This window comes from Ambystoma mexicanum, chromosome 1p (genome assembly GCF_040938575.1).
Source record: "Ambystoma mexicanum isolate Mex_15411 chromosome 1p, UKY_AmexF1_1, whole genome shotgun sequence".
In the NCBI taxonomy this organism is placed as follows: Eukaryota; Metazoa; Chordata; class Amphibia; order Caudata; family Ambystomatidae; genus Ambystoma; species Ambystoma mexicanum.
The window spans coordinates 1,231,249,524-1,231,277,108 of NC_090921.1; positions in this window are offsets into that span (position 1 = coordinate 1,231,249,524).

Below are 27,585 nucleotides of genomic sequence, written 5' to 3' on the forward strand. Positions count from 1 at the left end.
GGAACATCTCACGCCAGGGACAACAGAGGCGCGACACACAGGCTCCGCACACAGCGCCATGTCAAAACCCTCAAGCCCAGTGGCATCCTCTACAGGAGGAGCAGGTACAGTGGCAGATGACACTCAACAGGCGCAAGGGGCAGGAAGTTCCTCGCAAAACATGCCCATGCCAGGCCCATTTGACCTCAGAGACACCTCCAATCTAGGGCCCAGGTGGGTCATATTGCTACGTGACTTTAAGTTCTACCCAGGAGCAATTGGCCTAACAGACAATGCAAGGTCAGAGACATTGCAGGTGAACTCTTAAACGTTGACACGGTAACCTATGGAGAACTTCATGGCAAATTATCAGAATACTTTGCCCATCACACCAACATAGACTATGAGCGTCACGTATTCCACACCACAAGCCAAGAAAAAGGGGAATCAATGGACAACGTCGTGATGCGCCTACGCATCAAGTTAAAATATTGAGAATTTCACAAATATTCCAACGAAGAGGCGCTAAGTTCACAAGTCATCACAGGCTGCATATCTCAACCCTTCAGGAAGCAACTACTCCAAAAGCAAAGATCAATAGAGGAAATACTTGCACTAGCCAGAATGGAGGCGGCGGTAGAGTCACAGCTAGACAGTATGGGCAAAGTCACCATACCACATCAGAGTCCCAACACGGATGTATTCAACAAGCTATACACCGCGCACACACAAGGCGGGAAACGAGCAGACGCCACATGCTATCGGTGCGGGTACGAATACCCGCACACGGTAGAATGCCTGGCAGTCGGACAACAATGCGCCACCTGTGGGGGAATGGCCCACAATGGAGCACATGCCTTCTCAAAGCTCAACCTCACAAAAGGGTACCATCAAATCGAGATAGCCCCTGAATCAAGGTACATAACAATGTTCGTAACGCATCTGGGGCTGTTCCAGTACAATAGGCTTAGCTTCGGAATCTCATCCGCAGCCGAGATCTTCCAGGAAGAAATTCATAGGGTTATCAGGCACGTACCAAACTGCCTAAATTACTCAGACGACATATTAGTCTTTGGAAAAACCAAGGAGGAACATGAAACGGCCCTCCACAGAGTGTGCGCAGCACTGGAAGCAGCGGTGCTGACACTTAACAAGGCCAAATGCGAATTTGGCAAAGGCTCCTTACGTTTCTTCGGACACATTTTCTCCAGCAAAGGCATGCGGCCGGACCCGATATGGTGGCTGCTCTCAACTCGGCCTCACCTCCGAAAACCGCAGCAGAACTGAGGTCGTTCCTCGGGTTGGCCAGTTACTGCGCCCGATATTTAAAGGATTACGCCACGGTCAGCAACCCACTGTGGTTGTTAACACACAAAGATGAACCGTACAACTGGTCAGAAGACTGCCAGAAAGCGTTCGAAGCTATACGCAATGCCATCGTGAAAGCTGAGGACATGGCCTACTTTGACACGAAACGTGATACAGAGGTCCTAGTAGACGCCAGCCCCGTCGGACTGGGAGCCATCCTAACACAAAAGGCCCCCAAGGCGCCCATAAATCTCTACATAGTGGCATACGCTAGCAGAAGGCTAACCCCGACAGAACAAGCCTACTCCCAAGCAGAAAAAGAAAACTTGGCGGTGGTATGGGCGTGCAAGTACTTGCATTTGTTTCTGTACGGGAAGGAATTCACCATCACGACAGATCATCAAGCCCTGCTCACGATATTCGGGGACCCCAAGGCGAGGATGCCCCCGCGGATAGCCAGGTGGGGCTTGCGCCTGTAAGATTACAAATTTACCATCCAACACCGCCCCGGAAAAGAAGACAACCCGGCAGACTACCTGTCTCATTACCCCACAGGACCAGCAAGCCCCCAGCCATCCATAGCGGATGAGTACCTCAACTACGTGATGCACCACCTGCAGCCCCTGCCCGTAGGATGGGCGGACATCATTGCACAGTCAGAATTAGACCCGGCTCTCAAAATAGTCCAACACTGCATACAGGAAGAAAGGAGAGCGCACATGAGGCAACAGGCGAAACAGGAACCGGAGGCGGTGCAAGAGGACATCAAGTGGATAGACCCAGTCTGAGATGAACTATCCATTGTAGACGACCACGTCGTACTAAAAGGATGCAAGGTACTCATTCCAGAGACTCTGCGAGCAAAAACAATACACACGGCACATGAAAGTAACTGGGGGTGGTCACCACTAAGAGATTACTAAGACAAAAAGTGTGGTTCCCAAGGCTAGACGCCATGGTGGAATAGATAGTGGGAAACTGCCCGACGTGTGAACAAAAAGCGCCCCCTCCACACCCAAACCCACTCCAGATGTCACCACTACCGGGACAAATATATGGGAAGAACTAGCGGTGGACTTCTTCGGACCGCTGAGAGACGACAACTATGTACTAGTGCTAATAGATGAACATTCACGCTTCCCTGAGGCACAAATCGTGGAGAGGACAGCCGCCTCAAGTGTCATCCCTGCACTCGATCGCATGCTATCCACATATGGAATCCTCTGACTAATAAAGTCCGACAACGGGTCACCATTCATGAGCCAGGACTTCGAGAACTTCTCCAAATACATGGGATTTCAACACCGAAAAATAACGCCCCAATGGCCACAGGCTAATGGCATAGTCGAGAGGTTCATGGCCAACATTAAAAGAACACTGCAAATAGCCGCCATCCTCAATAAGCCATTCGAGCAAGCCCTGTACCAATTCTTGAGGGACTACAGACATACCCCTCACAGCACAACGGGGATATGTCCGGCCGACCTGATGTTCCGAAGACCAGTTAAAACCTGGCTACCTGAAGACCCCAGCGAGGCAGACACAACCCCGCTAGAACAGGAAGCCAGAGAAAGAGACAAGGTTACAAAGGTCAAAATTAAGGACACGGCGGATCACAAAAGAAGGGCGCAGGAGTCAACAGTGGAATTAGGAGACCAGGTGTAGATGCGCCAATCAAAACAACGCAAGGAGGATGCCACGTTTGCAAAGGAACCGCTGACAGTGATGCAGAAGAAAGGAACGATGATCACGGCACAGAGGAAAGACCACTCATCGGTGACCCGCAACGTATCACACTTCAAGCGCCTGAAGACTAACCCAGAAAGTAACAGGGACAGAAGTGAGCACAGCAATGAAGGAAGACAAAGAGATGAACCATACTTAGGGGATAGTGAGGCCTCTGAGGCAGAGGACAACAGGACGCACAAGGCCGAGACTGAGAGCTCTCCTAGGAGGTGGGGAAGACCCCAAAGGAGTCCCATGAAACCTCACAGACTCATTGAAGAGATGGAGTGAGAAGAGGCAAGGACCTGTATGATAAAAAGGGGGGAGATGTCAGGTTGCTTACCGAAACATCACCCACCCACATTGTTGTGTGGGTGGACCACCGTTGCGGTCCTTTACCCGGCAAGGGAAATGACGTTGGGTTAGAGAGGGGGTCGGGGTTCTTCCGGCAGTTACTGCCAAGGTTAAATTAAAGAGCAGTTGAAGGCACTCTGGCTCCAGCGTACTTTCTGCATGTGACGGTTTGCGAGGTCCATGTAAAACCTCAAAATAGGTCTATTAAGTGACCCTTTTGCCATTGCATAGAGGTCAGTCAGAGGAATTGGCAAACATTGGGCAAAGACATTTTTGCAGCATCTGTAGTTTTTACCCATTTCTGCAGCATCTGTAGTTTTTACCCATTTCATCGAATTGCTTTTAGACAAAGTGAAGAAGTACACATTGGCTAAGAGTTTGGGGCAACAGCAAAGCTGTTTTAACTCATTAGCTAATGAAATATCTGGTTCTTAGGAACCCCCACTGGAAGATTCCCTGGCTGAAGCATGTGAAAGCAATGTTGTCAGAAGCAGGCATGGTTCAATGTTTGAATATGAGAGATGCTATGCCTTGTAATGTTCTGAAATCTATAATAGTAAGGGTATTCCAGCGTATTCTGGATAACAGGCAGTCATCTGAGATCCTGAGGCCCGCTTATAGGAAGCATGCGATCTTTGAGAGCACAGGTCTCCAGACGTATTTGGGATGCGCACAGAACCATTCTCAGTGCATTGTATTTACCAGGGCATGTTTTAATTTGTATCAATTTAAATGCAGTAGTGGCGGCCTGGTCCAATGGCAATGAAAATCGATCATGCATTTTGTGTGATGCGTGCATGGAAGACTTGGCCCATTTTTTATTGTTTTGCCCAGCTTTTTTGTTCATCAGAGAGCGCACGCTTAAACCACTCTTGCAGGGTGAGAGATACCTTCAGTGTGAACCTGTTTTGTGTTACTTGTTATGGGTGGACTACTTTTGTGTAGTTTGGGCTTTATTATCATTCTTAAAGAATGCGTCAACTTTCGGGAAATTCTTTATGAAAATTGTCTGAAATGTAGGTTTTCTTTTTTGTATTTTAAACAAGTTTCAAAGTTTTAATGATTGTGGAGTGATTTCTAATTTTAAATGTGTTAATGTATAATCATGTTCTTAAGTGCTGTTGTTTTTATGGGAACGTTTTGTATTCCCGAAAATAAACGTTTCTAATACTACTACACACGTCGCAACTTTTTGTAACAAGACAACTAACACAGTAAAGATATTGCAGACAGCCACCTCCCCTTCTGCAAAGGCTCAGCTGAATGCAACAATTGGAATATATTATGTGCAAAAGAAATAGCTAAAAGAAAGGGGAGAGGACTTAATGTTCTCAAGCAATGAACACATTAATTCCTATGGCAAACATGCATATTAACAATCAAAACTTTCCTAAATATTAATTTGAGTCTCAAATATTTACACAGCTTGACCTGAAGATTAGACCCAACTACTTGTATTCCAGAACCATTGTGTATCTTCATCCATTTTCAGGCCTCACATGTGTTCTATTTCAAGGTTGCAGTTTACAAAAAAGGACAGAAATAAATCATAGACACTCATCCATGTTTATAAAAAGTATTTATGCCAACAAACCAATATCGCGGGTAAACGTGTTTGGGAACCTCAGTGGGGATTTCCATCTGGTCTTTCAGTCTATAGTAGAGAAAGATGCAGATCTGGGTATTGCCCACCAGCATTTGTCCATGAAAAATATCTATCCCAATCTAATGAAAGGATCCATTTCGCGCAGCAAAACAAATTCCCTGTCCTCTATGCTCAACTTCAAACCTGGTGACGCCAGACCATCAGGATGTCACATATGTGTGATAGTTTTCCCTGTGAGCTGTACTCCGGCACATTGGAGCACCATATGCCAGCAGTCAACATATAAATACCACAATGGCAGATCTGTTGTGGCCCCACAATGATTACTCAGACACCAACTGGAGTGAATGTGGCATTTATTACCAGCTTGCAGCCAGGTCAGCACAGTTACTTCACTGTGAGTCATGGCATGTGGCAGCACACAACAAGTGTTCAGGAGGGACTTTAATAGGGGTGGATGGCAAGTGGGGTCTGGGGGTTTGCCTCCTCTGCAGGGGAACTGGGGCTGTGGTCTTATCCACTTCTAGCCCGTGCTGTGAATCATTTCTGGACCGCGCCGCACTCCGCTTCCTGTTCCGTCCCCTCTCGCGAGAGTTGGCCCGCAAGAGTACGTCTCTACAAGATCCCTCCCTGAGTGCATAACAAGGGACACTATACTGCTCATAATTATAGTGTTTTGGCAAAATTAGGCAAACCATTCAAAAGGGCAGTGGACACGCCTGCTACAGGGGCAGACTTCCTCCACTTTGAAAACAAATTAATCCACCAGTGACACTAGGAGCCGCACTATCTAGTCATTTAAATAACAGTTTGCCTTGCAAATCTCACTAGTAGTACTCCTTTTATAACCATTACTCAGGGGTCTGAAAGTCTGACTCAACAGGATTTCAAAGCTGTGACATGTTGGTTACACAGAGCCAGCTGCAAGGGCGGGTGCTCAACCAACTGAGCTATCCAACCATATTCACATACGTAGGTTATAGGGACATCTGTACTTGCTTTAGCCCTACATACGAGGAGTATTGTGTTGCATGCCTGAGGTCTGCCTTCCTGTTTAACGGTGATGCATGGACATAAGACTTAAAATATATAATTCGGCCTGCAGCCGACACTGTGGACAAGCAAAACTAGAGCTGGGCAGGTTAGCCAAGACAGAAAAATGCCACTGGCTTCTCGCCACTAGTACTCAGGTTCAGTCATGTGAAGCATACAACAAGTGCTGTTGTGAAACAGCGGGCAATGCCACTGCATGAACATCTATCTACATAGGGCACACTTACAAACTGCATCAGTAAGAGCAAGCTAGTCAAACATAAGTGACATACACATCACGATTTTTATAATATTTTGCTACTCACCCTTATGGCAGCAGTAAGCAATCTGAGTGCATCGCCACCTCACAATTCTCTGCGCTCCTGGTGCTGATGATTGACTGTGTGTGGGTGTGTTTACAGCGCAGTGGATGACCAATAGGGACACACTGCGCAACAGGGAGCTAGAATTAAGTGATTTTCATTGGCACAGGCAACAGCAAGCCGAAAACAAGTGCTGTGCGCTACGTCCCACAGATGCACCAGGAGGTCCCAGTTCGTGCGTTTTAATGACCCCACTCGAATCCACCTGCACACCCACTGAAAGCAAAGAACCCACATTGCCCTTTATTGATTTTAGTGCAGTGTGGAGCATGCATGCATTAGTTAAGTTCAAGACCGGTTCACACTTAACTAAAGAATAAACGGCCCACATGGGTGGCCTCAGTACAACGCTGCTTGCAAGAGGAATACTCGAGGTAAACTAATGGAGTTTCTCGGTGATAGTTTCCGTAAAGTGGGCGAGTGGGATTTCATGATTTATATTATCTAAAGCTTTCAGGGGAAATGGCAATAACAGTGCGTTCATGCTGACGTTTCCATAGTTATGGGGGACGGGTCATTGGGGTGAATAGAAGTGACGCGGGGAACGGGATGTGACGGGTGGCAGGAGGTGGGGCCAGGCAGATTCTGTATGAGAGAGAATAAAGGAAGACGTTATCAGCATCACTCCGTGTCTGTGTCTTTCTGTGTGCGCCACGCGCAGTGTCCCAGGCCTACCCATTCCTTTGACACTGACGACGAGGCAGGCGGCCTCCTGTGGGGCACACAAGGAACAGAAGCTGAGACAGGGATGAGTGCAGAGAAGCACCATGGCCCATCACCCACGAAGTGGAGTAAGGAAGGCATGCTCTCGCGACAAGCGCCAGAGTGCGGAATGACAGTTGTGGGCCCGCCTTGGAGGGGTGGAGTGAAACGACCTGGTCCATGGCAACACCGATGACCCGAACATTCCATTCCCGGGCCACAGTGGTGATTTGTATAGTTGGGGGGATTACAACAAGCCGACACGTGACCTGGAAAAGGGGAGAAGCAGCTGACAACACGGTAGGCCAGAGAACAGCAGCCCTGACACGGAGGAGATGCCACCGGGCAGGAGGCCCACCTAAAGTCTACAAGGGCCACGGATGGTGCTCATGCCTATTAGGGGTGGCCATCCCAGTAGACTGAAAGTGCAAAAGCGCTTGTTGGGACTTCCTACAGGATTATTGACACTCCCAGGGACAGGAGGTCCTGCAGGTAAAGGTGCTTGTGCCCCAGAGAGGCGGCCATCTCCCGATATAATGGTAAAAAGGCAATCCGGGTCAGAGAACCCTCTAGACTCTCCCAGAATAAGGGGAGGCCCAGGAAGATGGATTGTTGGGTCAGGACAATGACCAAGGGGCACATGTTCAGGACCAAGGACAACCAGGACAAGGCCCCCAGGTGGTAGACCAGGTACCATATAGGCTACCTGACACGCTGGCAGCCCAGATGCCAGGGGCATTTGATATTACCAACACCAGCAATATGGGTCCAAGATGGAACAAGTGGATCAGAGGCTCTGACCTATACATCGGGGCCACTGGGCCCATAGAAGACGCTCGCCAAATATGCTTCTTGAAGCTGGCAGTGGGCTCTGCCACTTGCAACATCATCAACGAGCTGCCCCCTGACTCTATCAACTCCATTCAGGACCTGAAGGATGCTTTAGCTGCATACTTCACTCCACACACCAATGTGGACTACGAGAGGCACCTGTTCCACAGCACCAAGCAAAACAAAGGTTAGACCATGGATGCTTATGTCATGCGGCTTTGCACAAAAATGAAACATTGTGATTTTGCAAACTACTCCAACACAGATGCGCTAAGGTCCCAAATCATAGCAGGGTGCGAATCTCAGACATTTAGGAGGAAGTTTCTCCACAAACAGTGCATCCTGGATAATATACTTGCGCTGGCCCGTGCCGAGAGAGCCATAGACGCACAGGTTGAGAGTTTCAATAACCCCACACCAGGAGAAAGCTTCCACAGACTACAACCAGAGAGAAGGTTGAAGGAGCTCTTTTGCTATAAATTCAGGTTTGAGTACCCACATGAAGGGGTTTGCCCCGCTATCAGTCAGCGCTGTGCCACGTGTGGCGAAGAAGGCCACTTCAAATCTGTGTGCAGACTCTTCATGGACAGAGGAAAAGATTGTGCCAGAGAGACACCATCCAGACACAAAGCAAAACCCCACCCTCCTCAAGGAGCCACCCTGGTACCTCCTCCCAAGGGCGATCAAATCAGGCACCCATCTATTCTCGAGAACGAGACTCAGGAGAAGACAAAGAAGAGAGAGGAGAGACAGAAGACGATCCATAATGAGAGCGAGACCCGAGCGATGATCAAGGCGTCATGTATGCTACTTAGTGGAACAATCACCCTCTGACTCAGACCCCAGCTCCTCGGGAAGCGAACAAAAGAAGAAGGCATACGTCCATGCCTTGGGAAATCCCACAGCCACAGCACACAGTCCTACGCTGATCATTAAAGTAAACAAATAACCTACCGAATTCCTGATTGACACAGGTGCCATGGTAAATGTCGTCGGAGAAGCTGTTTTCCGGGAACTGCCCGCAAAACCAAAACTGAGCCCCGCCACAGTAGACATATATGCTTATGGTGCCAAGACTCCCCTCAAGTGCCTAGGACAGTTTGAGGGCACATGTCGATACAAGGGACATGAGAGAAAGATACCCATTCACGTCCTGGCAACCGAAACAGACAGTGGATGTGTGCTGAGCTTCAAAGCAGCGGCCGACATGGGACTCATCCACATCCTATACAACATCATGGTCTTCAAATACATCAACCCCGTGGAAATGATCAGCAACCTCTATCCACATATATTCCAGGGCATTGGAAAGCTAAAGAACAGATCTATAAAACTGCACATAGACAAATACATACACCCTGTAGCTCAACACTACCGAGGGATCCCTATCCAAAAATAAGTGGAGGACGAACTGCACAAGCTACTCAAAGAGGACATCATCAAGCCAGCCACCGGCCCTACAACCTGGGTGTCCCCGATAGTGCCGGTTCCAAAAAAAGGATCAGAGGCAATCAGGCTCTGCGTGGACATGAGGTGCCCGAACCAAGCCATACAGCGGGATAGATACTAGGCCCCATGCATTACCGACATGATCCATTTCCTGAATGGGGCCAAAGTGTTCACGAAACTGGATCTGCAGAAAGGCTATCAGCAACTGGTGTTGAGCCCGAAAGCAGGAATATCACCACATTTGTCAACCATTTAGGCCTATTCTGCTACAAAAGGCTAGGTTTTGGGGTGTCCTCGGTCGCAGAAATATTTCAGGTCAAGGTGCACAACGTCATCAAGCATATACCAAATTGCCTTAAATACAGTGACAACATCCTGGTCTTTGGCTCCGATGTCAACAAACACAATGAAAGTGTACAAGGCTCTGGAAGCAGCAAACCTCACCCTAAATCATGACAAATGCAATTTCCAGAAGAGCAGGCTGAGATTCTTTGGGCACATATCTTCGGAGTCAGGCATGTCGCCAGACCCCGACAAAGTGGCTGCACTGAACGACACCGCACTCCCTGCCAACATCTCAGAACTGAGCTCCATTCTAGGGCTTGCAAGCTACTGTACACGCTATATCAAGGACTTTGTGACGGTAAGCAAGCCACTGAGACAGCTCACCAAGCAAGACACCACCTTCCACTGGACAGATGAGTGAGCATTCAAAGTCATCAGGGAACGAGTCGCCAAGGCAGAGAACATGTCTTATTATGACCCTAGTCATCTAACAGAGCTCACAGTGGATGCCAGCCCGGTAGGTCTGGGGGCCATACTAGCTCAAGTGGACTCAAGTGACCCCTCGCGAACACATGTAGTCGCATATGCCAGCCGGAGCCTCTCTGCCATGCAACAGGCCTACTCCCAGGCAGAGAAGGAAGGCCTTGCCGTGGTCTGAGTGTGCGAACATTTCCATCTCTTCTTGTACGGCAAACCGTTCTGAGTCATCACAGACCACCAAGCGCTACTATTCCTATAGGGGAACCCATAGGTGACAATGCCACCTTGGATAGCCCGCTGGGGGCTGCGGCTGCAGGACTACACCTTTGAAATTGTGCATCGACCGGGAAAAGGGGACAACCCAGCCGACTTTTTGTCCAGAAGACCCCGGGAGGGGTGCATCCCAGAACACTCAGTGGCGGACATGTTTCTTTGGTACCTTATACACCAATCCACCCCAGAAGGGATAGATGTTGGAATGATAGCCCGGGAAAAAGAAAATTACCCGGCTTGTCATTTCATTTGCAGGGGTCTTAAGTCAGGCATGTGGAAAAGGGCCAGTGAGAGGGGAAGAGCGGTCAGGGTCCCGGTACACTCTGAGGTAGAACGGCTGGTACAGGTCAAGGGCGAACTGGCGCTATCAGACGATCACCTGCTTATTAAGGACTGCAAACTGGTAATTCCACCATCCCTACGAGCAAGAATCATCAAGCTGGCTCATGAGAATCACAGAGGAATGGTGTTGACTAAACGCATGCTGTGCCAGAAGGTCTGGTTTCCCAATATGGACTCCATGGTGGACAAAACCTTGAAGGCATGCCCCACATGCAGCCTCATCATGCCAAACCGTCACCCGGAACCCTTGAGAATGTCAGAACTTCCACAAGGAGTATGGGAAGCGGTGGCAGCTGATTACTTCGGGCCCATTGAAGGAGGGAAATATGTGCTGGTGGTAATGGACGAGTACTCCCGATATCTGGAGGCCCAACTCATATCCTCAACAACCGCCCATCACGTCATACCCGCCCTAGACCGCATCTTCTCCACCTATGGCATCCCGAGAGTGCTCAAGACCGACAATGGGCTCCCATTCAATGGGCACCAATTCACACAGTTTGCAACCTATCTAGGCTTTCATCACCGCAAGATAACATTATTGTGGCCTCAAGCCAACGAGATGATAGAACGCTTCATGGCTAACCTAAAAAGGGTGCTCCAGATAGCCACACTGTCGGGGCAGCCCCATGAACAAGTACTGAACCAGCTGATGAGGGACTACCAGAGTACTCCCCACAGCACCACTGGGTGAATACCCTCGGAAGTAATGTTCGGGAGAGACATTCGGACAAGGATTTCCCAAGCTCCGCCATGGGAGCTGATTACCGACCTTGACAAGGAGCTGAGGGAACAAGATGAAGCTGCCAAGGAACGCATAAAGGAATATGCAGATCGGCGGAGAGGGGCGAGATTACCCCAGATCGAGGTGGGAGACGTTGTGGTCGTGAAACAACCACAGACTCACAAGCACACCTCCATCTTCCAAGAGGAACCTCTGCTGGTCACACAGAAGAAGGGATCCATAATCACGGTACAGGACCCGGGAGGCCCCATCACTCGGAACTCATCGCATTTCAAGAGCATCCCCTCGCTGGGAGCACACCGACTAAGTGGACGTGTGGTCATTCCCATTGACCATGCCTCAGATGACCCGTATCAGGGAGATCATGGAGACACGGATGACTCGGACCAAGAAGGTCCCATGGAGTGTGAGGTCAGTGGAAGTCTACCAGGACTCGTGAGTTCACGTCCTCAGCGAGCTTGGTACAAGCCACGCCGCTGGATTGAAGAAATGTGCTAGTGACCTATATCAGATGCTCACCTGTTGTGAATGCCCTGGTGACTCTTTAAAAAGGGGGGAGATGTCATGTTAAAGTTTCCATAGTTATAGGGGGTGGGTCGTTGGGGTGAAGGGAAGTGACGCGGGGAACGGGATGTGACGGGTGGCAGGAAGTGGGGCCAGGCAGATTCTGTACGAGAGAGGATAAAGGAAGACGTTATCAGCATCGCTAAGTGTCTGTCTCTTTCTGTGCGCATCACGCGCAGCGTCCGAGGCCTACCCACGCCTTTGACAAGTACTAGCATTGGATATAAAATGTGGCCTAATGTTACCCGTTTGACTTTGGGTGTGCACGAGATCAAGTGCATTGCAAATCTACTGGAAACATGCAAATAGCATTGAGACTCCCCTTTTGCTCTCTGTTCTCCTTTAGCACTTTGGGGAAGATTCTGGACCAGTCTTAAATGTTAGATCAGAAAACTAAGGTCAATGGTGCCTGCTTTTCTGCTCTTCTTACCCTGTCTATAGGCCCTTCCACCCCCTTCCTTGCCTCCTCTCCTCTTAAGCCACACAGTCCTTTCGAGTAAAGAAAGTGTTATAAAGCTTCAAGTTTTTTGCCCACTGCTTACCAAATAGATGTTATATGTTTGGTGTTTGCTATGTTACACTACATTTTAATACCTATACACAGGCAACCGTGATTTGCAATATCATTTGGACACATACTTTCAAATGATCTATACCTCTATAGAGGGGTTGGTCTTGCTTGCTGTATTTGCTTTAAGGGTGCAATATGTGGCTACTTTTGGTTCCCAGTCTACCTCTTCCCCTTACAGCCCACGGATGATTTGGAGCTCTGAGCACAAGTGAGTGAACTGATCTCTGACACAACCCAGGGGGAAGGCTTAATCCCTGCGAAACAATGTAGGCCCTGGAAGGAAGCAGGTGCGGGCAATATGCTGCCAGCAACAACCAGAACCCACCAAAACAACGTATTATGAGCACATCCCATTCTAATGTAAGAAGTGTTACCCTCATTGGGCCTCATTAGGACCCTGGCGGAGTGGGTTTCCGCCAGCGCTAATCGCGGCGGACCCGTCCGCCGTACTACGAGTTCCCTTAGCGCCATGGAGGTTTTCTCCGCCTGGTTTTACCGGGCGGAGAAAACCATGGCGCTAAGGGACCTCGTTGTTAATTACGCCGCCGTACTTTACGGCGGCGTAATTAACTCCTTCCCCACTCCCATTATACCCTATGGGGCAAGAATGGGAATGGGGAAGGGTAAAATGGGGATTGGGGATTTACCGCTCCGCCAAGGTCGGCATGGGGTGGTAAATCCGCCAACCCCCATGGCGCTATCGGCGGCTTTCCGCCATGCTCCGCGGTGCATTTAGCACCGCGGATTCCGCCAGGGTCGTAATGAGGGCCATTGTATGTATGTATGGTATTTTTAAAGCAATGAACGTAGCTAGGAAGCAGCAGAGCACTGTGCAAAGGGGATGCACCCAGGAGGTTCAAGGTGAGGTTTCTTGGGTAGCAGAGGAGCTGGGATAGATAGGCGAGGCAAGGGAAGGCAGAGCTCTAGAGAGGGAGATTCAGGGTTGAGTGCAGATTTAAGCAGAGTGATCACGGATCAGCTTTTGGCATTGCCAAGATAAAGAACGTGATCAGCCTACAGTTAAACGATTTTGGCCGGATGACCCTTTACTGTGCAGGTATCAAAAGACACACGCCCATCGCACCTCATATTCGAGATGGAAATGATGTTCCCAGCTCAACACCTGCTCCCTACAAACTCTCACTCACATTGACAGGATGCTATTGCATCTCTGTCCAGCACAAGGCTCCTTGACCTCCCTCTATGGGCGCCCAGCCTCTCTCTTATGCGAGGGCCTACATCTCAATTATGAGGGCACATGTCACCTCCTTGTACTCATCGGAGATCGTCACACACCATCCAGAAAACCTTCCACACAAGTCCTAAAATTGACTTTAGGAGACCACCCACATCCCCTCCTCCCAAAAACGAAAGGAAACGTGTATCATTCATTTGCATAACCCTCCTAAAAATGCTCATGACATTCACTGAATTGTAAATTATTCACCCGCTCCCAAAACACATATTAAAGTAACTGCAGCTCACCTTCATCCCATGATTAAGTTGCTATTTTGCTAAAAGGTATGGATCACAAAGACTGCGATAGATGTGTTTCTGACTTCTTTCCAAATGTTAAGCCCCAGCAGAGCTGGGATAGCAGCCTCACGGGCCATAGACCACTCGAGTTCACATTTAAGATTAGCGTGTGCTTGGCTTTTGGACATCATCACTTTCTAATCAGAAGAGGCTGAGATTGTGCTTCTAGTACTGACGAAATAGTCCTCTATTGGGAGGCAGTTCTAGTTTGTGGCTGCAATGCACTAGTTGAAGTTATCTCAGAATTGTCCCCCCATTGGCAAGTTGTATAAGGGCTGGAGGCGCGAAAAAGGACTCAGTCCTGAGTTGGCCCAAATGTGTATTGTATATAGTAAGCACTTTTGAGCCCAAGACGGCCAGTAAATCGGTTTACACCTCATCTTCAAATTATTCAGCCAGCATGGCCGAGCCTCCCCGCCCCCGTGTTCTGTGACCAGGTCAGAAGAGCTTTCCCAGAGTTTAGTACAGTGTATATAATTATAATTAATTATATAATTGGTCATTTATTACCCGCTTAATACTGAAGAGGTTTCTCAGCGTGGACCCGGCTCCTACAAAACAAATAACAGAAGAGATATTCTGGGACTGTCAAGTCTAGTGGCCAAGAGTCGTCAAGTCAAGAGTAGACTATGTGAAGGGTGAATTTGAATGGCCACACATAGAGTTAGTAGACAAAGCTAGGTCAGATATCTCTGCTTCTGTATGCGGTGAAAGTGTATCCCCCTTTGTGTCAAATATTCTAGTGACAGGAGTATGTCTTTGGGTGTGGGTTAGTTGGGCTTTGAGGGGTTCAGCAATGCCTGTGTGCTGTTGCTAGCATGGTTGTGTTGAGACAATACACACAGGAACATATCAATTGCATTTCTATGTACTCGTTAGACCACAAACATCCAGATTCTATGGACAGGAAAGCGGTGCAGATCTAAGGGTATTCGTATGGCCTTGAACTCTAGATAATTTAGGAGCAATTCCCTGCACTGGGCTACCTGGAGATTACCTGAGGCATGCTGGGAGCTACATGGGGACATTCATAGGGCTATGGGATGGGAGACTGTATTCCTCTTGGCCTAAGGCTGGCATATTCTTGGAGTTAATCTGTATAATTGAGTCTTGTCTCCCCTTCTTGAACTGGGTTTCAATTACCTTGACCTTTTAAAACAGCACAAAAGGCTAAATCTGAGATCCAACACGGGTGTAAAATCTGTTTACCAGATTACATGTTCAAGTCTACTTTGAATGTTATTGCTATGTTCATGAACTGAATGTGATTTACATGTATTATTTATGTATGTTGGCACTACTTGGATTGCTCCATGTCACCTCCCAGCTGCTACATAGGGCTTGTTACCCTTGTACAAAGAAATACCAAATTAATATGAAATGGCATACCAAAACATAACATAACCAGGTAGTAGACCAAAACTGGTGTTGATTCCACTAAATGAAGGGGGAGATTAATATGCAAATAAAAACAAAAAGGAGCAAAACATCCTCAAAACTGAAAAAAATGTAATTTGATTGCAAGATGTAATTTGGTATGGTCAAATTATGTAATCAGAAACACAACAGTGGCACACGAATATGAATTGAATCTGTGGGAAAGAAATTGGAAGTCCAAGAAGGGTGCATCAGTCGAACACCCCAATTAATGCAAAATTAAGATATACATTAAAAAGCACAATTTCATACTAACGTTTCTGGAAAATATTAATTTAGCAACAAATCCCGTAGATTCTAACAGAAGAACATTGTGAACCCATAGACTTGGGCCCTTTAAGACAAGGTAGCAATACTTAGAGATGGATGGGGATGCAGAATTAACTCAAACATCAATAATCAAAACCAACTCAGGAGGTTGGCAAAACTTTGTTCTGTTTTATTTGCAATTGTCTAAAACAGGGAGGTTACAATAGACATCTTCCAACAGTCACTCAAGCTCCCAATGCATTTCATATAAAACATAACTTTTATAGTCAAAACTCGTCATCAATGACATTACACTACGTGGCAAACTACAAAAACCTACTTGGGTATGCAATAGGCTCTCAGGGAACATGTAAGTATACGTTCCATACTAACAGGGTTATTGATTGGGTCTCTGAAATCAGGAGGACAACTAAGACCCCCTCTAGTACAAGTCATCTTCATCGTCATCAAATGCACAATGATTTATTGGTTACACAAACTATATGGCTCTCTTGATACAAGGCCTTCTACAATTAGTAGGCATGCTTGTACCCTTCTGGAATATTACACATGCTAGCAGCATGCAGGCTACCACTCCAGGTGCAGGGGTGGTCGGCGTGGTCATGCCTCCCCACCCAATTAGCCCAACATCTATCATCACTCTTGCCGTTTGCCATTCAATTAAGGCTTTAATAATAATAATAATAATAATAATAATAATAATAATAATAATAATAATAATAATAATAATAATAATAATAATAATAATAACAATAATAATAATAAACTTGGCCTTGCAGAGGCTCTCTGCGCCTGAGAATTAAAGGAAGTATGGCATGGTCTTTATCTTCTGGTTTCGGTGTAGCTTGAACCAATGGCTATTTTCAACAGATTATGTGAATGGAGACCACGTTTTCAAGCTCTTTGCTGCATATCATACTATTAAATGATGAACTTTTGGCACTTTGAGTGTTTTTTCATTTCACCTCAAACAGAAGTTTGTTTCTTTCTCACATTCATTGTAACTACTTCATGGACAACCAGGCTCACGGTGGCCTCGATTCTTGGTGCTGGGCCAGCCAAGCCTTTCTTGAATCTCTCCTTTGCCATTAGCTGTTTTCCAACTGCACCTCACTAAAAACCTTTTCCAATCACAGGGTTTCAAGCCTTGCTAAAGTGCATCATGGAACATCCAGGTTCTACACATTCCTATTTATATACATTGGTTCATCGCTGCAAACTATTCACTACGTAGCCAGCGTTAAGATCACTTTTTCGACTTGCGTTACTGCATCTGTACAAGTGTAAAACGCCTTTGCATTTTATTCCGCTTTTTTTTCTTGCATGAGCATCTTTTTTTTCGAGGCCGAAATGTTGCTCATCTTCGACATCTCTTGTTCAAATCTTATAGAATGTCTATTTTCTTTCATCTTACATATCTTTTCAGGGTGCATCAATTCTGCTTTGTGTGATGTCACCGGTCTTCTTTCTCACTCATTGTCATACTTCTGCCGGGTCTTCTTCCAGAAGAACGTTATTTCTTCATGCATGCATATAGGGCTTTCTCAATGGACACCTTGTTTCAAGGATTCTTTGTGGTACAGACATTCTCACTGGTACTGTACATGTTGCAATTTCCGGATCTCAACATATAGGCAACATGGGGGCAGAGCTTCTGGTAGGGGTATTTGACTCCCCCTCTACACTCCCCCCTCTGGGCGATTCATCAACCACTCTCTCATCAATCTTCACACCAAAACATCCTCGTCTGAAGAAGTGCTTCTTCGGAACCCATATCTTTATGACTCCTTTCAGGCATCCTGCTGATTTTACATGTTCATCAACACTCCAGGTCATAAGCATACACTCTCCATTGGGACTGCAGTATATCCATCTCCCCACATACTTCTTGTGGTTAGGATACAGGAACTTCATTCCCTCAGGTGCATAAATACTGGCCTTCACGTAGTCTCTGATTTCTTCATCTGTCAGCTCTTTGGGTTTGAACCCAGATCCGACATCAATAAAAATCTTCATCCCTACTGCTTTCTTCACAGTCTTCCTGCACTGATTATTATCCTGATCACATGGAATCCAAACATGATCGTCACCAACAGGGCCCCAAGGAGCTTGAAAATGTTCGCCATCCATTGTGGACATGTAGGTTTGTCAGCATCGTTATGGCCTCCATCAAGGTGCCATTCTCATCACCGTGAGAAGGTATGAATGTGCAACACATGATTCTCCAATTCTGGCACAAACACCTCCATCCATTGCTCTATTCAACTCCAGGACATATCTATTCAGGAGAGTAATCATCTGTGTGGCTCTCACTTCTTCTTTGGTAGCATTGAATCCCTTTATGGTAGTGTTGATTGTTTGCAGCAGCCCATTTGGTTATCTTTAGCCATTTGGCATTCCTCATCACTTGGATCCTAGGCATAAAGATTGTTGTGAATATTGCTGAAGTCTGATTGAACAAATGGTGCTCATATGGAATGGCATCAAAAGCTTCTATCGATTTGGCTGAGAAATAATTTTCATTCAATTCAAGAGTTTGTCAGATCTCTCCTTCCTCAGGTGCGCATCTGCTTTTGGAAATGTGCCAATGTTCAGGTCACTCTTTGGAATATCCAATGCTGGAACATGAATGATTACTATAGAACATAATCCTTCCCCATCTCTGGCCAGCTTCATGTAAGCTCTGGATCCACAGGCCCATTAATGATCCATTCAAATCCTTCATCATTGATGGCAATACCATCAAGGTATCTAATGACACGAAAACACTAGGCATTTATCTTGATTCGACTCTGTCTCTCATGAGACAAACTAATGCCGTAATTTCGTCATTAGCCTACGCATGCAAACTTATCACAGCATGTCGAGCATTCCTCACCACCTCCAACTGCACCATCCTTGCTAGAACCCTCATCATGTCAAAACTTTTCTATTGCAATGCCCTTTATCTAGGGACTAGTCAAAGGAACCTAAGCAAGTTACAGGTAGCCCAGAACAATGCTATCAGGGCAGCTCTAAATATTCCAAAGAACCAGCATATCTCTGACACCAGACATAGCTTACACTGGCTCTCGGTCTCCCAAAGAATCTCCTGCAAAACTCTTGCACTCATGCATACATGCTTGGCCAACCAGGCTCCAGAATACCTGGCAATCCACTTCTCACCCCTCACCTCCATCTGCCCTCAGAGATCAGCCCAGGCACACTGTCTATCACTGTTGAGGTTCAAGCTCCAGAAAGCAGGGGGGTCCAGTTTTCCAGTTCTAGCCACTAAATTGTGGAATTCACTTCCCAATCCACTCAGATCTGCACCCTCTTTCCACTCATTCAAGAGTAAAGCCAAAATATGGCTCTTAGCGCAGGACTCGCAAAGCCTCCACGATATCCCTACCCAATATCCCACCAAAAATATTGCCATACATATGGGCGTTTGTCTCGCCATAGGTGAAATTTTTGGGGGAGATAATTTGTGGGAGCGAGGGTTGCGGGGGTATTACCCGCACATTTTAAAATAATGCGGGGCTGTCCATGGGTCAATATCGCCACAAAAATATGGCGATATTTTAGTATCACAATATTTTTGCGGGGATATTAACACATGGAACTGCCTCCACTTGTCAAATTTATTGTAATAACCTACACTGTTTTCCTACTGGCCTGCCCTGCCATGGTGGCCCTCATGACCATCACTTTGTAATTATCTTGTAAATGTCTTGTAAGTATATTGTAATATGTACTGTGTTATGTTTCGTGCATACTATGTCTCTGTAACCTCAGGAAATGCTCCCAGATGCCTTTGGGCCCGACACGTTATACACATAGATAAATACAAATTACACCACCGTCCCATCTTTCATTCGTTGTACATCAAAGATTCATCCTCACTGTTGATTCTCTCCATATTTTCTTGTGCCGTTGTTTCTGAAGCATAGTTCTGCACTAGCCAAAGGTACCTCTGCAAAGGGCCTCCTTTGTCTTTGACCCACATCAGAAGCTTCAGAAGCTTCAGTTGTTTCGGCCATAGAGGTTTGCATCCATTTTCCACTCGCTCAATAACTGGCTTGTGATGACCAGTTACTGCCACAGCTCTGCATATGACGATTCCTTCTTCCCTGCCATCTGGAGAGAGTACTATTCCCCAGATTCACATCTGGTCTCTTTCCAGGTTGTTCATATCTTATGGCATGATTTCTGGTATGTACTCTCGCTCTTGTCTTCAGGTCTTGGACATAATCATCTTCATCTGGGGATGTCCATTCTGTTAAGCCCTGGAACTGACCTCTTGTATGGCAGAGTGCAAGGTGAGTAAGGCAATGAGCCATTTGAGCATCTATTTCAATAGCTATGAATAGTTTAGACATATTCATAGCATAAGGCAGGAGTGCACACACAGAGCAATCCTCCTCAGAGGATTTTTTCCACCTGTTTCATGTGCTGATACCGCATGTTGTTCCCCAAATGCGCTGTGCTGTCTATATAATCATTTAATTTGTAATCATCCCCGCTTGCACTTCTCTTAGACCTCTTACTTTGTTTCTCTCTAAGAACCTGTATCTGGCGCTCAGTAAGGATATCTAAAAGAGTCCTTCCTACAAAAGGATTTCTAGGGACATTTGTCACAGAACTAGGTACGTGCACGTGAGCTACTGGAGTAGGGACAATCACATGAAGCCTTGGCTTTCTCACAATGCCTAGTTCTGTCAAGGTGACTGGAGTGGGAAGGATTAATGGAACACCTTCCTTCTTAGGACCAATAAAATACACAGTGTGGATTAGCAGAATCAGAAAGACAATGATGAATGTGGAACAGGCATAGATTATGTTCCACCATTGATGTCGCTCCATGCGTTGTTGACCTTGCTCACTTTCTGGAACTTCTATGTGCTCACTGGACCACATCATTGCCTGTAATTACAATTAAGGAAGGAAATCTTGTTTTATTCAGGCAATCTCGTCACATGCTCTGGTAGTTGTCGAATCTGTTCTACGATCTCCACAAGTAATCGGTTGATTGCTGGACGATTTATAGGATCTCGCATAAACACAAACGTATTGGTGTCTCGCCAAACAAGCTAAGGATGAACTTGGAGCAAATTATAAAAGACCATAGCAAGTAGTTTGTGGGCATCATCATTGGATAGGACCATAGGTACGCTCGAAAAGATGTTCAGATAATTGTCTTATCTGTGGTAAAATTGCTGCCAATAAACGTCTAATGGCTGGGTCATTGTTAGGATCTTGGATAAAAGCACGTATATCAGTGCTCCTCCCAACAAGAGCAGGGTAAGCTCGGAGTCTAAATATGAAGACAGCAAGAAGTAGTCTGTGTACGTCTACATTGGTTAACACCATAGGCACCTCCAAAGAGAAATTCAGTGAGAAACGAGTCGGGGAACTGCTCCCTCTTCCAGTCGTCAAACAGAAAGTCAAAATCTGGCATGTCTTGTTTACTTCTGCAATCCACAGTCCAATGTCAGCAAACTCCTGTGACTCAAGAACAGTAGCTTTCTCTCTCCTTGCTATAGCAGGCTACAAAGAGTGTTTCAGGGGAGCCACTGTCCAAATTTACACTGTTATCTGTCTGCTGGACAGTCTCTGCATCCTTCTTCCTCGTCATCGATCTAGTCTGTACATGCTGAACCTCTTCTCCTTGGCTTGCTTCCAAATTGGTTGGGGGTATGTCGGCCTCTCCAGTGTAGACTTTCACATTTCGTTGGTGTACCCAAGCTGGCTTCCCTTGGACCTTGACTGCTAATGGAGTAATATCCTACACAATGAAAGGGCCACTGAAACGGGGCTTGTGCCACTTTCTTGTGAAATTCCTAATTCAAACCTTATCTCCAGCAAATAGTTTTGGTAAACATAGTTCTTTAACTCTGGTTGCTGTATAATCTTCATCTGTGTGTTCTGAGACCGACACCCCGTCCGCTTGACTTGATCTGAAATGACAGAGATACTAGCCATCATACATGTTAAGTAGCCATGTAGCTCATCTACTAATAATTCTGCAGTTGTTTGAGCGTCACTTCTAGTCCTCGATGGAGGCGTCACTACTAGTCCTTGAGGGAGGTGTCAGAGGCGTTCTTTTTCACCTCCCTGTAACTCATTTGTGGTGTATGAGGTGGTGGTCAGAGCTGGGCTGATTCCTTAATGCATATAATGCAAGGGGCAGTCAATGCAGCCACCCCTTTTTCAGTGTTAGTTTCAACTTAGCTATTCTTTCTTTGAGCAGGCCTCTGAGTCTCTCACATATCCTGTTCGCTTGCAGGTGATAAGCAGAGGAAAAGTTGTGTTTAATGCTAAGTAATAAGCTAATCTGCTCAAATACCTAATTTACAAAATGGGGGCCATTATATGATCTCAACACCTCACATACTACCCATCTAGGAAATACTTCTCAGACTAAAAACCTAAAAGCGCAATTGGCATCAAGGTGTGTGCATGGGCCAGCTTCAATCCACCTTGAGAAGGGGCACACTGCCACTATCATATACCTATATCCATTACAGACCTGTAGCATATCAACATAATCGATATGCAAATACTGAAAAGGACCATTTGGTTGAGGAATTACTCCTCTGACTGTTTGCAGCATGTGCACAGAAGTAAACATTTGACATACGATGCAATTTACTACATAAAAGGACCTCCACAATGGTTGGTGTGAGGTTCTCCCTAGTGACATGCACGGGGTAGTGTAGCTGTTCTAACGCCACCTTTCATAAGGCTACAGGCATCACCGGTTTACCAGTGCTGTCTTGTCACCACACTGATTCAGAAGGGGAAAAAGAACACCCCGTCTGTGTCCCACAGCTCTTTCCCTTCCTGTGGAGCTCCACCTTGAACTTCCATTATCTGTGTTTGTGATAAGTGATCAAAGCTTTCATTCACAACCATTATCACAACCATTTTCTCTTTCACATCAGGAACATCGAAACTCATTATATAAGGTGAATATGCAATCGTTTTTGCCTCTTTGTCTGTGGCTTGCTTTCCGTGTGAAATAAAGTCAATTCTCTTAGTATGTGCTGTGTATTTCACTATGGCGATGGCTACTGGGAGTTGTAGTGCTTTAATAAGCCTATCCAATAACGCTGCGTGTTGCACTGGAGTGCCGTCCGTTCGGAGGTAGCCTTTCCTTTTCCAATGTGCTAATCCTGCATGTAAGGTTGCCGTTACATAGGCAGAGTCACTGTACACTGTTACTTCCTGGTCTGCGCGTTTCTTGTGCGTGACAATAAGCGCCAACAATTCTGCAGCCTGTCCTGAGAAATGAGACGGTAGTCTCACACTTTCTACCACTTCAAATTCCCCATTCGCTCTGTGTTTTACCACAGCTGAGCCTGAATACCTTTCTCCATCAATTTGATTGATCTTCGAAGAACCATCAATAAAGAGAACCTCCCCAGCTGCTAGAGCATTTTCCTTCACTCTCGGGATCTCATCATAGAATTCCTCATAGTTCGAGCAATCAAACACATGCTCATCCTCTGCCAGTGGTTCGGCTACAACCGTGGCATGATTCACAATTTTACACCTGACTGTTTTGATCTCTATATTTTATATGACCACCTCGTAAGCGGAAGCTCTTTGAGACGTCAGCGTACCCTTAGGTTTCTCCAAAACAGCAAACAAAGCATGCTCAACAAATAAAGTCATGGAATATCCCATCACCATGCTTGCAGATTTCTCAATAGCAAACGCGGCCGCTGACAACAATTGTTCACAATGGAAGTGACCCCTCATTAGTGGGTCCAAAATCCCACTGTAATATGCTAAGGGCTCGTACCGCAATGTAGTTCTTTGTGTGAGCACACTGTCATGACTGTTTCGTTGATGTGCGAAAATAAAAATAACTCCTCAGAATAATTGGGAATTCCTGAAACTGGAGATGTGCAAATTGCCTTTTTTAGTTCATCAAACCCCTCCTCCATTTCCTCAGTCCATTCAATTTTTTTCCTGATTCACCTGTGCCTTCTTCAGGGGTTGAAACAAGGGTCTTGTATATGAACTATAATCAAAAACCCATGCTGTGACATAATTACACAGTCCTAAAAACTGTTGCATTTGCTTTATCTTGTGGGGTTTTGACATTTTCAAGATTGCCTCAGATCTTTCAGTTATAACCTTCTTTCCTTCATGCAAGATTAACTGTCCTATGTACAATACCTCTTCCTGACAATACTGTAATTTCTCTTTATTCACTTTATTTCCTTTGTCTGCTAAAATAATCATTAGCTGAATTGAGTCTCGTCTGCACTATTCTTCTGATGTGCTTCAGACCAAAATATCATCTACTTATTGCTGAACAACACTTGGCAAATCAATATTGCTCAGATCCATCTGCAGGACCCAATTGAAAAATCGATGGAGACCCACAGTACCCCTGGGGCAGACGTGTACTTTTCATCTTGGTCTGATGAAATGTAAATAATGTAAGATCTTGGGAATCTTTATGCAACAGGATTGAGAAAAAAGTTTTTCAAGTCAATCACCATGAAATATCGCTCCTCAACAGGGATACTACATAGCATTGTCGCAGGATTCAGAACTAGGGGAAACTCTGCCTCTATAATCTGGTTAATCGGCCTCATGTCTTGAATTAAACGCCACAACCCACCCTTTGATTTTTTGATAGGATACACTGCAGTATTACATGGTAACCGTGATGTCACTAAGATGCCTTGTTCCATCATAGCCGATATAGTCTTAAAAAGACCTTTGTCTGCGACTCGATACATGGGATAATGTCTTGCTCGAGGTAAAATTGCTCCTGGTTTAAGCTTAATCTTAACTTTTGCCACTCCTTTCAACAGGCCTACATCAAAGCGGCCTGTAGTCCATAGAGAAATTGGCACTTTCTCTGTGACTTTATCAAAAAATGTGGAACGTTGTGGTACTATCATCATTTTCTGTGGGACCTCTCATCTTTCTGTCCTGATCCAGCATGTAATGCTTATTTTGAAGACTACTTTGTCATCAGACGGGTCATCTCTGAACATATCCTTGTCAGTGACATCTGTCAATCTACATCCTTCCCCAATAGCAATCACTGTTCTCCATGGCCTGCCCTTATCCCAATCTTCGTGCATGGCCAATTCCCCTCGCACTATGGCTGCCTGTAACTCCAAGGGAAGAACCCATCCCCCATCTTCGTCCATGGATATCTGTGGCCTCAACAGAAATTCATCAGGTATTCTCATAATCTTGCCCACTAAACTGGGTAGCCATGTTAACAGAATGCATACCCCATAGTGAAATACTTCTGGCTCTAACAGCGTTCCTCGCATGGCTATTTGCCCACATTTAAATAATGTATTCCTGGAGTTGAACACACTATGCCTTCATCAGTGAAGGAAATCGTCATATTTAACTTTGTCATTGACTCTCAGCCCAGCATGTTAACTGGTGTCTGCCTTGAATACAACAATAGGACAGACATATCACATTCTCCTATAGAGACTGTCAATTTCTCAGTAAAAGGAATACTACTTGTAGCTCCAGAGAACCCTTGAGCATTCATGGCATTTCCCAATAATGAAAGATTTCCCTCTCGTATACATGAGCGAGTTGCCCCAGTGTCTACTAAATAAGGAAAGGATTTGCCTCCTATGGTACTCCGTTCCTCTTGAGGAATTTGCGTCACCGATAATACTGAACACATCAAGTCACCCTATGAGCTGTCCTATTGTGGGTACATACTTATTCCTGTAACTGTAAAAGGATTCCCACCCTCATTGGTGACACCCCCTACACTAGGAGTCAACAATTGTCCTGTGTTTGCACTCTGCTGTATCTGCATGGGTGTGTGTTGTGACTGCCCTTGTGGTGGATTTAATGGTGCCTGCTGTGGTTGCAAAGCCTGTTGTGTTCCTGGTCCTTGTGATTGATACGCTTTCTGATCTTGGGCAAACCCATCCCTACTTTGTGGGCTATATTCTGGAGGATAAGATGTCCCCCCTCTTGAGAATTGCCCATTCTGCACATACCCTTGGCTTCCACATGTTCACTCAACATGTCCTGTTATTCCACATGTCCAACACACAGGAGTGAATCTCCTAACCTGCCCTTCCTGCATGCCTGGATTACCATCTTAGTTATTCTGAAAGCCGCCTTTGTTATTCTGAAAGTTCCCCTGATTACTCTGAAAGTCTCCTCTTCCATGGGAGCCTCCCCTGCCTCTCCACATAAATCCATTCCCTCCTTGATCCGACTGCCGTTGGTTATTCACCTGCATCATACCTGCTGTCTGCTGAGATCCGAGCCCTTCTCCACTGGTCAACATAGCCCTTCTATAGCATATTTCGACAGCTTCTTTTGCACTAGTTTAGCTTCCTCGATCATCCTAGCATCTTCTCTCTTTCGATTTTTTTCTCTTGCATCAATCAGCAATGGTGCACAATGGGCAGCTGTATTTCTGGCCATGGCTTTACCTCCATACCCACCAGCTTCTTGAGCTGTCTCTGTACCTGGTCTGGCAACCCCTGACATAAAATGTGATAGAACACAGGTATCGATTTCCCCCAAGGCTCTTGAGTTTCCAAAGACCACTGTTCCTGAAAATTCTAAATGTAAGCAAGCAGATCCTTCTTGCACCTTTCCACCCATATCTGACACATCAGGTTATTGTACCCTAAACCGCTCTACAAATATTAAATGGCGCACCATCATGTGCTGTGTTCTGTGCTGTGGCACTTGCGTATCCTGCTCTCGTCCAAATGTCACCAGCCCTTTCCCTAAGGATCGCTGCTAGCAGACCTTTAATATCCCCTATAGATAACATGTTTCCTCCTGTCATTTTTTCCACTTCATAGATCCATTTCCCAGCTCGGGAGCTTACACCTTAAATTATCCTTATCCATCTGGGGCCACGGAATATACTGTGGTCTGGCACCTACTTTTTCTAACAAAGGAAACTGCAAAATCCCAAAGTCACAATCATCTTCCATCATCTGCCTATCCATAGTGGGGACAATGGTTCCTGATCGCCTTCTTCCTGGCAATGACCTCAGTCTCTTCACATATGGTGGCGATTCCCCCCTTTCACTAAGAGGTCGCCTTTTAGGTTGCTCTGGGCGCGCTATCGACTCTGGCGACCTTTCTTTAGGCAAGTCCAAATCTGACCATCTCCCTTCCTTGTCTGTCTGAAAGCATCCCTTGGGACAGCATGCACTAGCTCATTCCTCCCCACGGAAGCTTTCCCTGTCTTCGTCTGTCATATCCTTTCCCCAACTTGTATGGCTGTCCTCTTTCTTGTCCCTGTTTAAAGTCAGCCTGTCCAAAGACAAAGCTCTGTTCTCGAGACTAAGCAGACTTCCCTCTTTACCTTGTAACTGGGCAATTTCAAATCGATCATCTTTCCCTTTATTTCTCATTTCACTTTTTGTCCTCATCTCCTGATAGGCTTTTTCAATTCCGTCTCCAATCTTTCCTATCTCAAAATTCTCCTCTAGATTTACTCTAGATGGTCCTTGCATAGGTTCTTGTGATGGGAGGAACTCCTCTATGTCCTCCCATGCCACTACTGGATTTGGTTCCATTAGTTCTTTCTCGATGCAATCAATGTTCCGTGCCCTCTCCCTTCACTTCATTTTCATTTCCTAATCAAATTCTCTTCGTTTCTTCGCTTCTTCCCTAATGCTTTCCTCTTCCTGTCTTTTTGCTTCCCTTCTCTCATTTGACATACGCACCTCATCATGTCTGCCTCTTTATA